At 41.5% G+C, this 15,505-nt stretch overlaps 1 protein-coding gene and 2 non-coding genes across 3 annotated transcripts in view; 2 read left to right on the top strand and 1 right to left on the bottom strand.

The window, feature by feature from the left end:
* BCAS2 (BCAS2 pre-mRNA processing factor) overlaps positions 1-15,505 on the bottom strand; it is a 713,255-nt gene that overhangs the window by 675,629 nt on the left and 22,121 nt on the right. The window lies entirely within an intron of this gene.
* TRNAS-CGA lies at positions 10,470-10,551 on the top strand. Its single transcript has one exon. It is a non-coding gene; the product is annotated as a tRNA-Ser (tRNA).
* On the top strand, positions 11,178-11,259 carry TRNAS-CGA. Its single transcript has one exon. It is a non-coding gene; the product is annotated as a tRNA-Ser (tRNA).

Below are 15,505 nucleotides of genomic sequence, written 5' to 3'. Positions count from 1 at the left end.
CGGTGAGCAGCCTGTCAGGCGTTAGGATCCACCACATAACACAAGCACTCAGGTCACTCCAAGGCAAGTACAAATATGACTCAGTCATTGTCCATGCTGGTGTGAATGACCTGAGACGTACCTCCCTGGACTACATGAAAAGAGACATAGAGGAGCTCTCTGAGCATGTAGCCCAGGCCGGTATGACCCTGACCTTGAGTAGCATCTTACCCTCACCAAGAATGATGCCACAATATGAAGATAAGATGATCAATTTCAACAATTGGCTTAAGTACTGGTGTCATTCAAAGGGGATCCAATGCCTGTCAGCTTGGGATGATATGCTCGACAAGCCACGATGCTTATAGGGACGGCTTGCACCTGTCACCCCTGGGCTTTTGGATATTGGCAAAGGCTCTTGCTACCCCCATAGTGCCTTTTTTAGGCAAGGCTCAAAAGACAAACCCACCTCCATAGGTATCACAGGGGATAAGAAACTAAGAGTAATGCTACTCAATACCAGAAGTCTAAACCTCAAGATGCACGCACTCGAAACTCTCCTTAGCATGGAGAACATCGATATCTGTGCAGTAACAGAAACCTGGTTCAGGGCTCCTGAGAGCACCCCAGCACTACCAGGTTATACCTCATACCATGCTTTTCGGCCCCAAAACTTGGACCGAACCACAAAAGGAGGGGGAGTATCGATATTCATCAAAGATAAAGCATCAGAGACTATCCATGTGCAACTAACTGTGGGTAAAACTGCCTTCCAGTTTATAGCCTGCTACAGACCACCCTCCCAAACCCAGGAACCCCACTCAGCCTTTCTGAGAACACTGGAAAATATGAAGGTCTCTCCAAACACCATTATATTGGGCGACTTCAACTACCCAAACATAGACTGGGAGCATTACTCTGGCTCCAACACCCTAGCCCAAAGGTTCCTAGAATTTATAAACTCAAATGCTATGGAACAACTTGTTACCACTCCCACAAGAGGAGAAAACATACTGGACCTGATCATCACCAACATGGGGACTCTATGCTCCAGACCAGAAGTGTATCCCTCACTGGTAAGATCAGACCATAAACTAATCTCACTGGATATTCACATCCCGACCCCACCCACTGCCCAGAAAACCACAGTGAAAAACTTCTCTAAAGCAAATTCACACTCCTCAAAACCGAAGTGGAATCCTTCAAAGCCCCGGCCTGTGGAAAATACGCCCAGACCACAGAATCCTTTATAAATGCATTCTATGAACACCTTCAGGAATGCATGGATCATGCGATCCCAAATAAAACCAAGACCCAATCCTCCAAAGGCATGCGCCCTGTCTGGTGGACCCCAACCATAAACAAACTATACAATAGAAGGAAGAAGCTACTAAATGATAGAGCAAAATCCCAAAAAGGGAAGGCATCACTGATCAGTATTAGCAAAAACTACGTGCACTCATAAAATTGTCTAAGGCCAGCTTCGAGAGAAAAATTGCACAGGACACTAAGGATAATCACAAGGCTTTCTTTAGTTATGTTAGGAACCTGGGTGGTAATTCCCAGATATGCTCAGAATTAGTCCAAAATGACAAAAAATACACTGAACCCACAGACATTGCCAACATCCTAGCTGGCAGGTTCAGCGCAAACTTCTCCCCACCAAAAGGGCAAATATCTATCCCAGCAGAGTGCTGCCCCACTGACATCTCAGATTCTCAGGTAAGAGCCGCCCTCTCCAAAGCAAACAACACAGCATCAATGGGACCAGACGGTGTCCCGGGCTGCGTCCTACATGAACTCCAGGAAGAGCTGGACCCAAACATAAAACTACTGTTTAATCTCAGCCTTACTACAGGATATGTGCCCAAAGAGTGGCGTACAGCAACAGTGGTCCCTCTCCATAAAGGTGGTGCCTCAACGGATCCTGGAAACTATCACCCCATAAGCCTGACTAGCTTGGTCTGCAAAGGTATGGAAAGGATCATCCTGGACCTCATAAATAAAGATATTGGGGACCTACAGACACTGGATCCTACCCAGTTCGGCTTCGTTAAGGGCAGATCCTGCCTTTTAAACCTGGTTGATTTCTTTGAAACAGTCACCAAGGCCATTGACAAGGGGAAGGTGGTCCACACAGCCTACCTGGACCTCGCAAAAGCCTTTGATATGATACCCACTCGGGCATTATAGATAAGCTCACCAGCTTAAATATAAACCCCTATGTCACTAGATGGATTGCAAACTGGCTCAAGGACAGAACCCAAATGGTTAGAATTGCTGGAGCCATGCCAGACTCCAAACCAGTTACAAGTGGTGTCCCACAAGGCTCAGTCCTGGGACCTCTCTTGTTCGGTATATATTTCTTGGAGGTACAGGCCAACATGGAAGGACTGTGGCTGACCAAGTTCGCAGATGACTGCAAACTGGGCCATAATCGACTCTCCAGCCGACACAAGCATCCTCCAAAAGGGCCTCATAGAAACAGACAACTGGTGCCAGAGCCATGGCCTCAAGCTAAATGCCAAAAAGTGTATAGTCATCCCCTTTGGCAAAACAAAGTGCCACAAATTACCACATAGGTGGTAATCCATTAAGTACAGAAGAAGTAATTAGGGACCTGGGGACCCAAGTTGATAGCAATCTCTCATTTGACAACCACGTGGCCAAAGTGGTTAGAAAAACATTTTATATAGCCCACCTAATCATGAAGGGATTCACATCTAGAGCAGGGGAGGTCATCGTGCCTCTTTACTCATCCCTCATCAGGCCCATAATTGAGTACAATGCCCCTTTTGGGATGTACCTTACTAGACACCTGCAGCAACTGGAAAGACCCCAAAAGTACCTCACCAAGAGGATCAAAGGGCTCAAACAGATGCCATATGCTGCCCGGTTAAAGAAACTCCAGCTCTACTCAGTGGCATACCGCCTGTTCAGAGGCGATCTGTGCCTGATGTATAAAGCCATGTCCAACCTGGAATTAATGGACATGCTGCACCTCAGAAAATCCAAATCCCATCGAACTCTGGCTCGAGACTTGAACCTCTGCACTGAAATAAATAGGACATGCTGGAGGGACAGATTCATAACCCAGAGGCTCCCTTCACTCTGGAATAAAATCCCAGTCCAGGTTAGGCAGAGTCCCTCATTGACTCTCTTCAAGAGGAATCTTGATGAGTGGATGGGAGATCGTAGGTTTACCCCGGGTATCACTTCTGTGTCACTATTAGACAGAGGCATAGTATACTAACCTGTAAAAAGGGCATAGCAAAATAAATTTAAAATGGGTGGCGAAAGCCAAACACATTCTGGCTAGGCTTATAAATGCCCTAGGGCAGATAGCCTAGTATGAACCTATGAACCTATGAACCTAAGTCTTCTGAAGAGCTTCCAAAGTTCCTCAGTCCTTAATTGCCACCTTGAAATGTTTCATCTGCATGATATACATTATTCATTAGAAGAAATATTATCATTCATTTGTATATGTGACTTTACAAATACCACATGTGGACATATAATTTCAAGTTTAATAAAATGAAACAGCCTCCTTGTATGAGAGATAGCTGAAAATGCCATGCAGCTATTGGAGAATATGTCTGCTCTCCTGAACTTTTCTCCCCATACAAACATGTTGATGCTAGGAGAGATACAGGAGTTTTTAATTCTTCAAGTGATACCAGAGGCCTAGATTGTGTTATACTTCATAGACTGCCATATACGAGGCACATTCTAGCATTTTAAAAGAAATAGCATATATAGGTTCATAGGTTCATACTAGGCTATCTGCCCTAGGGCATTTATAAGCCTAGCCCAAAGTTTTGTGGCTTTCACCACCCCTTAAGTTTGAAGGATACTATGCCCATTATTTTGCCGTGCCTCTGTCCAGCAGTGACACAGAGGTGATCCCGGTAAACCTCATCTCCTCCATTGGTCAAGATTTCTCTTGAACAAAGCCAGCGAGGTGCTCTGCCTCACATGTACCGGGATTTTGTTCCACAGCATAGGGAGTCTCTGGGTGATGAATCTGTCCCTCCAGCACGTCCTATTTATAACCGTGTTAAGGTTTAGGTCTTTTGATCTTGTAGCTCTGGTGGATTTAGATTTTTTGAGGTGGAGCATGTCCATTAATTCCGGGTTGGACATGGCCTTGTATGTCAGGCACAAGTCACCTCTGAGCAGACGGTATGCGACTGAATAGAGCTGGAGTTCCTTCAGTCGGGCAGCATAAGACATATTTTTGAGACCCTTTATCCTTTTGGTGAGGAATTTTTGGGGTCTTTCCAATTGCTGCAGGTGTCTGGTAAGATACATTCCAAATGGGGCATTGTACTCAATCATTGGTCTCATGAGTGATGAGTACAGGGGAACAATGACCTCCCTTGATCTGGATGTGAATCCCTTCATGATCAGGTGGGCAATGTAGAAGGTCTTCCTAACTACTTTGGCAACGTGAGTGTCAAAGGAAAGGTTACTGTCAACCTGGGTCCCCAGATCCCTGATAACCTCTTCTGTGGATTGCCACCTGTATGGTAGCTAGGGGTAACCTTGTTTTTCCTGAAGGGTATGACTATGCATTTTTTGGCATTTAACTTTAGGCCATGGCTCTGGCACCAGTTATCCGTTTCTATGAGACCCTTCTGAAGGATATCTGTGCCTGATGTGTTTTCAACTATGGCACCCAGTTTGCAGTCATCTGCAAACTTTGTCAGCCATAATCCTCCTGTGTTTGCCTGTACTTCTGAAAAGTAGATGCCAAACAGGGCATTCTGAAACGTCAAGCCATTGTGGGGAAGGGTCCACAGCTACCGACTCTGACCTTGGATCTGTACCCACCAGTTAAATCTTCGACTAATTACTTTAACTGGTGAGTTTCAAATGCCAGTGGACATGGTTAGATTTGCTGGAGCCATGTCAGACTCCCCAGTTACAATGGTGCCCACAAGGCTCGTCCGACTGTTCAAAGTAACAATTTAAAGGTGAGCCAACTGAGACTGGCTAAATTGGTTGATCAATGGTGCTAAGTCCCTATGCTCTAAAGGTTAGAAAGCATGGTGACCTCCATCTTGCAACAGTTGCATCCTTGGAAACAAAGTGCCTACAAATTACATAGGTGGTAATCCATTAAGTACAGAAGAAGTAATTAGGGACCTGGGGACCCAAGTTGATAGCAATCTCTCATTTGACAACCACGTGGCCAAAGTGGTTAGAAAAACATTTTATATAGCCCACCTAATCATGAAGGGATTCACATCTAGAGCAGGGGAAGTCATCGTGCCTCTTTACTCATCCCTCATCAGGCCCATAATTGAGTACAATGCCCCTTTTGGGATGTACCTTACTAGACACCTGCAGCAACTGGAAAGACCCCAAAAGTACCTCACCAAGAGGATCAAAGGGCTCAAACAGATGCCATATGCTGCCCGGTTAAAGAAACTCCAGCTCTACTCAGTGGCATACCGCCTGTTTAGAGGCGATCTGTGCCTGATGTATAAAGCCATGTCCAACCTGGAATTAATGGACATGCTGCACCTCAGAAAATCAAATCCCATCGAGCTACGCTCGAGAGACTTGAACCTCAGCACTGAAATAAATAGGGCATGCTGGAGGGACAGATTCATAACCCAGAGGCTCCCTTCACTCTGGAATAAAATCCCAGTCCAGGTTAGGCAGAGTCCCTCATTGACTCTCTTCAAGAGGAATCTTGATGAGTGGATGGGAGATCGTAGGTTTACCCCGGGTATCACTTCTGTGTCACTGTTAGACAGAGGCACAGTATACTAACCTCGGAAAAGGGCATAGCAAAATAAATTTAAAATGGGTTGCGAAAGCCAAACACATTCTGGCTAGGCTTATAAATGCCCTAGGGCAGATAGCCTAGTATGAACCTATGAACCTAAGTCTTCTGAAGAGCTTCCAAAGTCCCTCAGTCCTTAATTGCCACCTTGAAATGTTTCATCTGCATGATATACATTATTCATTAGAAGAAATATTATCATTCATTTGTATATGTGACTTTACAAATATCACATGTGGACATATAATTTCAAGTTTAATAAAATGAAACAGCCTCCTTGTATGAGAGATAGTTGAAAATGCCATGCAGCTATTGGAGAATATGTCTGCTCTCCTGAACTTTTCTCCCCATACAAACATGTTGATGCTAGGAGAGATACAGGAGTTTTTAATTCTTCAAGTGATACCAGAGGCCTAGATTGTGTTATACTTCATAGACTGCCATATACGAGGCACATTCTAGCATTTTAAAAGAAATAGCATATATAATTAAGTGATCAACTTATGTATGTCATGGAGAAAGAAACAACATATTATGGTCTTCTGTTTAAGAAAATATCATGGGCAGGAATTACAAAATATGATACTGATGCCAAGTACCTCAAACAATACTTGATTTCACTGAAAATGAGCACAAGAAAATACACGGCATCTGTTTAAGTTTATATATGTATGCTCACAGAGGAGGATTGATAGAGGGCAGGGTTTGACAGTAACTATATGTAGCAGAAGACTAGTCTAACATGCTGGTGTGACAATAAATATAAAGGTTCTATCTCTGGACATGTACAACTAATCATCTTTGCACTTGTATAATTGTAACATTAACACTTTCTGGATAATACGGCTGTGAAGAAACATCATCTTTACAACCTTTCTTGCATTTTAGTTAACTACCAGTTTCAATTGTGTCCTACTTTTGTCAGATGACACACACACAAAAAAACAAGTAGATAAGTTCAGATAGTTTACCACATTGAATGGACAAATTATACACAGTATTCTAAGTCATGGCAATGCATAGGGTATTACCTATTTTTTGTGGGGGGGTAACACAGGGGTAATGTAAGCAAGTAATCATGGAGACCATACAATGTCTACCCAAATGAACAATTAAGTATACATGCTTAAACATTATCATCCTTTTAACCACTTAATAGTAATCACCTCCCAAATCGAGAAGGGACATTTTAACCCTGGATTAAATTTGTGTCTATCCATCTAGTCTTTAAGAATAGCCATAAAGATAGTCAAAGTAGTGCTTTGCTTGACCTGTAGCAGTGACTTATTCCACAGGCCGGAATAAATTGCATTAGGAACCTATTCCTTCAACAAATTATGTTTTAATTGTTAACATAGATTTAGATCCCTTGTGCAGATGTTTTTACAACCACTGGTTTTCTGAAGAAATAGGAGGTCAAAAAGAAATGATTCTTCCATAACTTGAAAAGCGAAACACAAGGTTCCTGAGTGCAGTCGGTAGGCTACTGAGTATAAAATTAATTGTGTTAATCTGTCAAGATAGTTGATGGATTTATAGCCTTTAATTTTTTTTTTTTTTTAGAAATCTTTGGGGTCATTCCAGTTGAGCGGTATGACTACATTTGTATATACCAAAGGGATAGCACAATATTTGATGATGGGTCTGATAAGAGAAGAGTACAGTAGTACGAAAACTTCTATGGATATTGAAGATATACCATTGGAAATTAAATAGGGCAGATAGAAGGAGTCCCTGCACAAATGCCTTTATCACCTACTGTGTATAAAGAGATACAAACACGTGAGACATGAGTTTCCATGCAGTTGGTCTCAATGTTCTCCCACCATCATAAAGTTTAATAGCAGGCCTAGTACAGCTTTTCTCTTGAGATGATTTGTCAGTTATTAAAAGTAGATGTTTGCCTTTCATTTATACTGTTATCCGTTACCTTGCAACCAGTTTGTGATATTCATATTGCTGCTGGAGTGTTCTGCTATTATTTCAGTTTTATTTATTTTGTTGACTGGGTAAAGCCATCCGGGCTAATGGTCCTTTTTCAGTGGATATCAGGGATTACAGTCCACAACTACAGTAAATTTAATTTCTGTTTATTTACACAAGCTAACAACAAAACTTTTTATACAATATACTTCATATTAAAAAATGACAAATGACATTACTTCCATGGGCATTGTTGATCACAGGGAAGTAAAATATGGTACATTGCTGTTTATTTAAAAAACACCCCTTTCACAAGTATTGTTGCTCATGGGGAAACAAAAAGCAAACAACTGTAATTGATGAAACAAGCTGCCTGTTATAGCTTGTATTACCTCAGCAAGATCCTAAGTGGGTGTTCTGCAGAGTTCTACAGCAGCAGAGAGAGAAAAGGGAGACTTTGAGTGGATTAAGTACCTCTGTTTTGCTTTTTATTGCTTATTTTCACTAGCTGCACTATTTCAAGTGTTCTTTATTAACTTTGCAACTTATTTGAACTGTTTTTTGAATTTTGATACCGTTTGCACTTTAACTGATCATTTTTAAGTGTTTTTCAACTGTTGAACTGTTGAGGACTACACACTCAAGTGTGATAGCCATTTTCTGCTTTAAAAGTGTTTGTTTTACTGTATCTGTTTTAATTTATAAAAAAAAAAAAACTATCTCTCTACTTGTTTCCTGCCTTTCTATAACTAGTAGAGTCCGGTTTTCAAATTTTGCTGAATTCTGGGCTGTTTTGTAGTTTCTGTGTTGCCCAGACCTTACTAAGATAGAAGGAAGCTTCTCTTTTCATCAGTGAGAGTGGTGAGTTTTGAGCAGCCTATCTGTCACTGGAGGAATGGTTTCAGCTCAGAATCTGTAGTTTTATTGGCCATTTTGGGCTATTTCTACCCCTTTCATCTTTCAGTTTAAAAACCTATGTTTGCAAAGTTTTTGTGCTTGTATTACCTCAGCAAGATCCTGCCTGGGTGTCCTGCAGAGTTCTAAAGCAGCAGAGTGAAAAGGGAGACTTTGAGTGGATTAAGTACCTCTGCTTTGCTTTTTATTGCTTATTTTCTCTAGCTACACTATTCCAAGCATTTTTTATTAACTTTGCAACTTATTTGAACTGTTTTTTGAATTCTGATTCTGTTTGCACTTTAACTGATTGTTTTTAAGTTTTTTCAACTGTTGAGGGCTACACACTCAAGTGCGATAGGCATTTTTCTGCTTTAAAAGTGTTTGTTTTTCCTCTATCAGTTTTAATTTTTGAAAAAAAAAAACAAACAAAAAAAATCCTAACTCTCTACTCATTTCCCACCTTTTTATAACCAGTAGAGTCCGGTTTTCAGATTTTGCTGAATTATCGGCTGTTTTGTAGTTTCTGTGTGACCCAGACCTTACTAATATAGAAGAAAGCTTCTCTGTTCATCAGTGAATGTGGTGAGCTTTGCGCAGCCTAACTGTCGCTGGAGGAGTGGTTTCAGCTCAGAATCTGTAGTTTTATTGGCCATTTTGGGCTATTTCTATCCCTTTCATCTTTCTGTTTAAAAACCCATGTTTGCGCAGTTTTTGCGCTTGTATTACCTCAGCAATATCCTGCCTGGGTGTCCTATAGAGTTATACAGCAGCAGAGAGAGAAAAGGGAGACTTTTAGTGGACCATCTGAAAAAACTCCAGCTCTACTCCGTCACTTATCGCCTACTCAGAGGTGACCTCTGCCTAACATACAAAGCCATGTCAAACCCAGATCTGTTGGACATGCTACACTTAAAGAAACCCCAATTCCTCTGAGCTACACACTCCAGGGACCTAAACCTTGCCACCACAACAAACAGAACATGCTGGAGGGATAGATTCCTGTCCCAGAAACTTCCCATGGTCTGGAACAGATTACCCATTCATGTAAGCAAAGCTCAATAGCCCTCTTTAAGAAAAATCTCAACAATTGGATAGGAAATAGGAAATTCACCCCGGGGATCAATTCTGTGGCTCTGCTAGACAGGGGCGCAGGAAAATAACTTTCTTGGGTGGCGGAAGCCAGGTAACTTTTTTGGTTAGGCTTATATAGGCCCCAGGGCTGATAGCTTAGCACCTACCTATGAAACTATGAACCTATATACACTACTCTATTTTATTGCTAAAATTAGACAAGAGATGTTTTCTGATACCCACCAAATAAATTAAGTTGCTTTAAGAATATGCAAGCATTTTCAGTTTGTTTTAAAAAATGACCCTTCTTCTACAAGTGCTATTGCTCCCAGAGAAGCAACAAGTAAAGAACTGTAAGTAATGATAGGTATATTACCATGGCAACATCAAATGCTTTCTACAAAGTGCAGCAAATGTCTTATCTGCATTACAGCCATTTTACCAAACCAGTGTGATTTGCTTGCTCATGCCCAAGCCAACACAAAAAGGGCAAGACGAAGATAGATTACATTATGTAATGACTACTGAGAGGTATTTTATTTTTTGAGGCAAGCCACACACCTTTGTATAAGCAACAAATAAATCGGGGAAATGCATTTAACTTCCGGCCTCGCCTCTCTGCTTTTCAGTTTAGCTTTCAGCACACCTTACGGGTTAACAAATAATAGATACATACATAGATAAATACTTACATACACAAAATAATTGTTATAAACAAATAAATTAACAATCTAGACTATACATGAAACAAGTACGCAAGTTACCAAGGACATAGGACTTCTCAAAAAGAATTGTTATATCAGCTGTGATGGCCGAGAGGTTAAGGCGTTGGACTCGAAATCCAATGGGGTTTCCCCTCGCAGGTTCGAATCCTGCTCACAGCGTTCCGTTTAGTCTTAACGGCAGGTTGAAAAAAGATAGTGTTATGACTCTCTCGTTCTAGCGTGTACGTTATATTAGTCACATTGTGAACCGAACTATTAGCCTACCACAATTTTAAAATCTGGCAGCAGCACATTAAAAATCATACATTATTTTGACAAAGAGCGCGGTTGCTTCTCAGCGCATGCGCTATAAAATAGTAATCCGTCTGGTTATTTTTATTGCAGGACGAGTAGTGTTTTTTTTTTCATTAATCACGGGCTGTATTGTATCTGCTGTTTCGTTAAAACAATCAACATGACAGAAATGAACACAGTTTCAGTAAACGGCGGTGTGCTTTTATATAAAAGCTACTATTTGTGTTAGCCAACTTCGAGAGTTAACGATTTTCTAAAACACGTTTTATTTTTCAGATCATTTAACTTTATGTGGACACCAGTGTATTCAAAGCAGCGTATTGTAAAAGAAATGTGATTTTTAAAGAAAAAAGGGGGTAAAGATTGTACGATGTTATTTCGCAACGCGCACATGCACAGTAGATCACCTTTGTTATATAGCTACACTAACAGATAGGTTTCAACGGAAATTCAAAATGACAGAATCAAAATATTTTTATATAAAAACAACTGCTGTGATGGCCGAGAGGTTAAGGCGTTGGACTCGAAATCCAATGGGGTTTCCCCTCGCAGGTTCGAATCCTGCTCACAGCGTTCTGTTTACTTACAAAATAAGGGGTTATTGTATTCGCTTTAATAACTACTCCGGTACTTCCAAATGTGTGTTTGAGACGGCAGCTGGCGTTATGTAAATAAGAATACATAAAGGCCCACACATAGACTTTTTTTGATAAGCGGTATAGAATGTTTTACAACCACTCCAGCTATCTACCATCTTAGGCAAAGTGTACATTAGTTAATCATCGCATTCAAAGGGAGTAGAGGATTAAAACCTGCATGTGAAAATTTTACATAGGCGCACAATTTCATTCTGCTTTGTTGTTATCGCTATTTTGTAATCCGGGCTGAACAGCAATTGGACTAATTTTATCAGTGCTCTACTGTGGTAAACAAAAATTAAATAAAATAAAGCAGGAGTATTTCTTGCTATATTCGTCCTGTTAGCCAATATAACTTATGCTAAGAAATAATCTGATCAAAAAGTTAATTCACAAAAGGAACTATGCCTAGCTATTTGCATAAATTTTGTTATGAGTTTAGGCTTAGCATACATAGCAGCTGTCTTCTGGACTGCTTTGAAAAATAACTGTTTATCCATCCATCCACAAACCATTTTTTTGCAAAGATTGCTTATACTGACTTGTTTTTATTTACTTATTTATTTTAAGAAGCAATGTTCATATCAATTTTCATCTGCCAAACACCCATATAATTCTTTCATTTATATGAGTAATATTTTCACAATACTCAGTGAGTATACAAATCTGCTGTTATCCTCTCTGCATGTGCAAAATAACATGGAGGAGGTTCATTTATTTATATAAGGCTATCTGTTCAAAGGCAGCATAAAGCCTAGCCTAGCCTTTGTTTTGGCTTACGCCACTTGTTAAATGTTAAAAAACCATTATTTTTGTTTTGTTGTGCCTTCTGTCCAGCAGTGACACAGAGATGATTCTGGGTAAACCTATGATCTCCCATCCACGGTCAAGATTTCTCTTGAACAGAGCCAGCGAGGTGCTCTGCCTCACATGGACGGATTTTATTCCACAACATAGGGAGTCTAGCATGTCCTATTTATATCCAAGGTTTAAGTCACTTGCTCTAGTGGATCTGGTAGATTTGGATTTTACTGAATAGAGCTGGAGTTTCTTCAATCTGGCAGCATATGATCCTTATCCTTTTGGTGAGGAACTTTTGGGGTCTCTCCAATTGCTGCAGATATCATTGGTCTGATAAGTGAACAATGACCTCACTAGATCTGGATGTGAATCCCTTCATGATCAGGTGGGCAATGTAGAAGGTCTTTCTAACCACTTTGGCCACTGTCAACCTGGGTCCCCAGGTCCCTGATAACCTCTTCTGTGCGATATCCGTGTCGATGCACTTTCCACTATGGCGCCCAGTTTGCAGTCTGCAAACTTTGTCAAAGTCCTCCCATGTTGGCCTGTACTTCTGAGAAGTAGATGCGAACAATAGGGGAGCCAAGGACCGAGCCCTGTGGGACACCACTTGTGACTGGGTCTGACATAGCGCCAGCAACTCTAACCCTGTGGGTTCTGTCGCCAGTTTGCAACCCATCTTGTGACATATGGGTTTACATTTAAGCTGGTAAGTTTTCTACAATAAGGTCAAGGTAGGCTGTATGGACTGCCTTTCCTCATCAATGGCCTTGGTGACTGTTTCGACCAAGTTAAGCCAAACTGGGTCGGGTCCAATGTCTGCAAGTCCCTATATCTTTGTTTATGAGCTCCATTATGATCCTCTCCATAGCTTTGCAGACTAGACTTGTTGGCACCGCCTTTGTGGAGTGGGACCACAGTTGCCCACTCCTTGAGCACGTATCCTGTGGTAAGGCTGAGATTAAACAGCTGCCTTATGTGCGGGTTTAATACACTATCCGTCCCATTGATGCTGTGTTTTAGCTTTAGAGAGCAGCTTTCACCCATTTGAGATGTCTGGGAGGCTACACTCCGCTGGGATAGTTCCCTCTCTTTTGGGGGGGGGGGAGTTTGCACTGAACCTGTCTGCCAGTATGTTGGCAATGTCTGTGGGTTCAGTGATTTTTGTATCATTTTGGACTAATTCTGAGCATATCTGGGAGTTTCCACCCAGGTTCCTAACATAGCTGAAAAAGGCCTTATGATTGTCCTTTGAATCCATGGCAATTTTTCTCTCAAAATTGGCCTTAGTTGATTTTATGAGTGCTCGTATTTTATTACTAATAATGATCAGGGGTGACTTCCCTTTTATGGATTTTGTTCTATCATGTAATAGCTTTCTCCTCTTATTGTAAAGTTCATAGGAAGTTACTAGGCTATTGGCCCTGAGGCCCTTATACTACATCAGTAAAATGTGGAACTCATTACCTTCTGCTGTTACCTCAGCCAACTCAATTGTTACATTCAAAAAGCTACTAAAAGAACACATAAAACTCGCATGGCTATGCCCTTGCCACCCAGCAGGTTGACCCAAATCATGCACACCCTCTGACCCACTCTTGTGCTCCCTTTCACTTCTATCCCTTCAAGAAGAATCGTAACTCCTCCTTATAGTGCCTCACCTGCGAACACCCACACCAACAGTTCGCAATTATACACATTCCAACTTTAGACAACTACAATCCACTCTGCTACAGGCCCCATGAAGGAGCTCAGTGTCTCTCCAACCTAACACCACTCTTAAGTATTCAACTGCGGTACCACCTTTATCATTCTTATAAGAAAAGTGCAGTCCGGGTCTGAACTGTCTGCAAACAGCTAAAGTTAACTTTGAGTATGTGTCTACCTGTTTGAGCCAATATTCATTTTCCCCTGGAGAGCACTCTGCTTTGGGTTGTAAGCAGCCTCCCCCCCCCACACACACACACACACTCATCTTCCACTTTCTCTCTTATTCCCATCTATTAGCAAATAGTATCCATAACTGATAAATACTGTGTGTTTGTTAATTTAAACTGAGACCACAGTAGCCTACTGATACAAGGTTATCCTGTTTTTCCACCTGAGAAATGGTTAAGAAATGACTTACAGTTTCAGAGCAGTCCTTGGTCAATTGTGATTGTTTCTTAAACACAAACTTGTATTTGCTTTGGCTCATTAGCAGCAGGACAAAGAACTGCCTGCTCACACCCTTGTTCCCCCCTCCCCCTTCCCTGTTTATTACCTTAAGACAATCCCAAAGTTAATAAATATTACCTGTGGCAGGCACCATTTTTAAAACTACAACCACCCTTGTCACTATCATATGTTCATTTATCAGTTAACTCTGTTACCTGATTGTTTCCAGCCCTCTCATAAGAGCAACTAACAGGGTCTCTACCCGCTTCGCTCCCCACCCTGCCCCCTATTCTCTACCGCACCAGTGGTCCCACCTTTATTACACTCACAAACCCCTCCCATCTTTCCAGTAGCCAACCACAGCGCTAACCCAACACTACCTCCTCCATCTTCCCACTACTATCACACCTCCTCAACTAACATGTACAAGCATACCTTACCTATGCTCACTGCATGCACTCTCCTTGCATATCTTACATCCTACCAAAGCTCCATCATTCCCCACTCAACCACTACCACTGTACTACTACTCACACCACCACTCATGTCTCACCCTCACTCAGCTCCCCTCCCACCAACTCAAGAACCATCCCTATGCACCCCCCACATATTTTACCAACTATATTACTCAAACATAAAGCATCCCTATAACTTAACACAGTAACCCTCCCACCATACCTATTACCCAAAGAGCACAATCATAAAGTTTCCCTTATAAACAAACACATTCAAAAACTGAGAAAACTAATAACCTCATGCATATCTAAACTAGCCCTAAGTGGAGATATCCACCCCAACCCTGGCCCTACCATCTCCAACCCCAATCCTCATAATCAGACTAGAAACCACAACTTCTCCCATATTGCAGCCAATAGAAAGCCAAGTGACTTCCTTCTACTAAGCCTAAATGTTAGAAGTATATCCAACAAAGTCCATGAACTCCATACCACCATAGACTTGTACTCCCCAGATATAGTCATCCTGACAGAAACCTGGCTAAAACCTCACATTACCAGTGAGCAAATACTCCCTACAGGTTATGGCATACTAAGAGTAGACCGGCTAAACAAGAAAGGAGGCGGTGTAGCTATAATAACAGCATCTAAACATCCAGATCTTAAAATCATCAGCTCCACAAATAGGCAATGAAGAAATAATATATACCAACCTCAAAATAAACCAAAACAAAACCATCAACATAACTGGATGCTACTTCCCACCTG

The sequence above is a fragment of the Protopterus annectens genome, chromosome 7.part0 (assembly GCF_019279795.1).
Source record: "Protopterus annectens isolate FY-2018-M chromosome 7.part0, PAN1.0, whole genome shotgun sequence".
Classification (NCBI taxonomy): Eukaryota; Metazoa; Chordata; order Ceratodontiformes; family Protopteridae; genus Protopterus; species Protopterus annectens.
The sequence above is the reverse complement of the archived record's forward strand: the minus strand, read 5'-3'. Positions and strand labels throughout refer to the sequence as shown.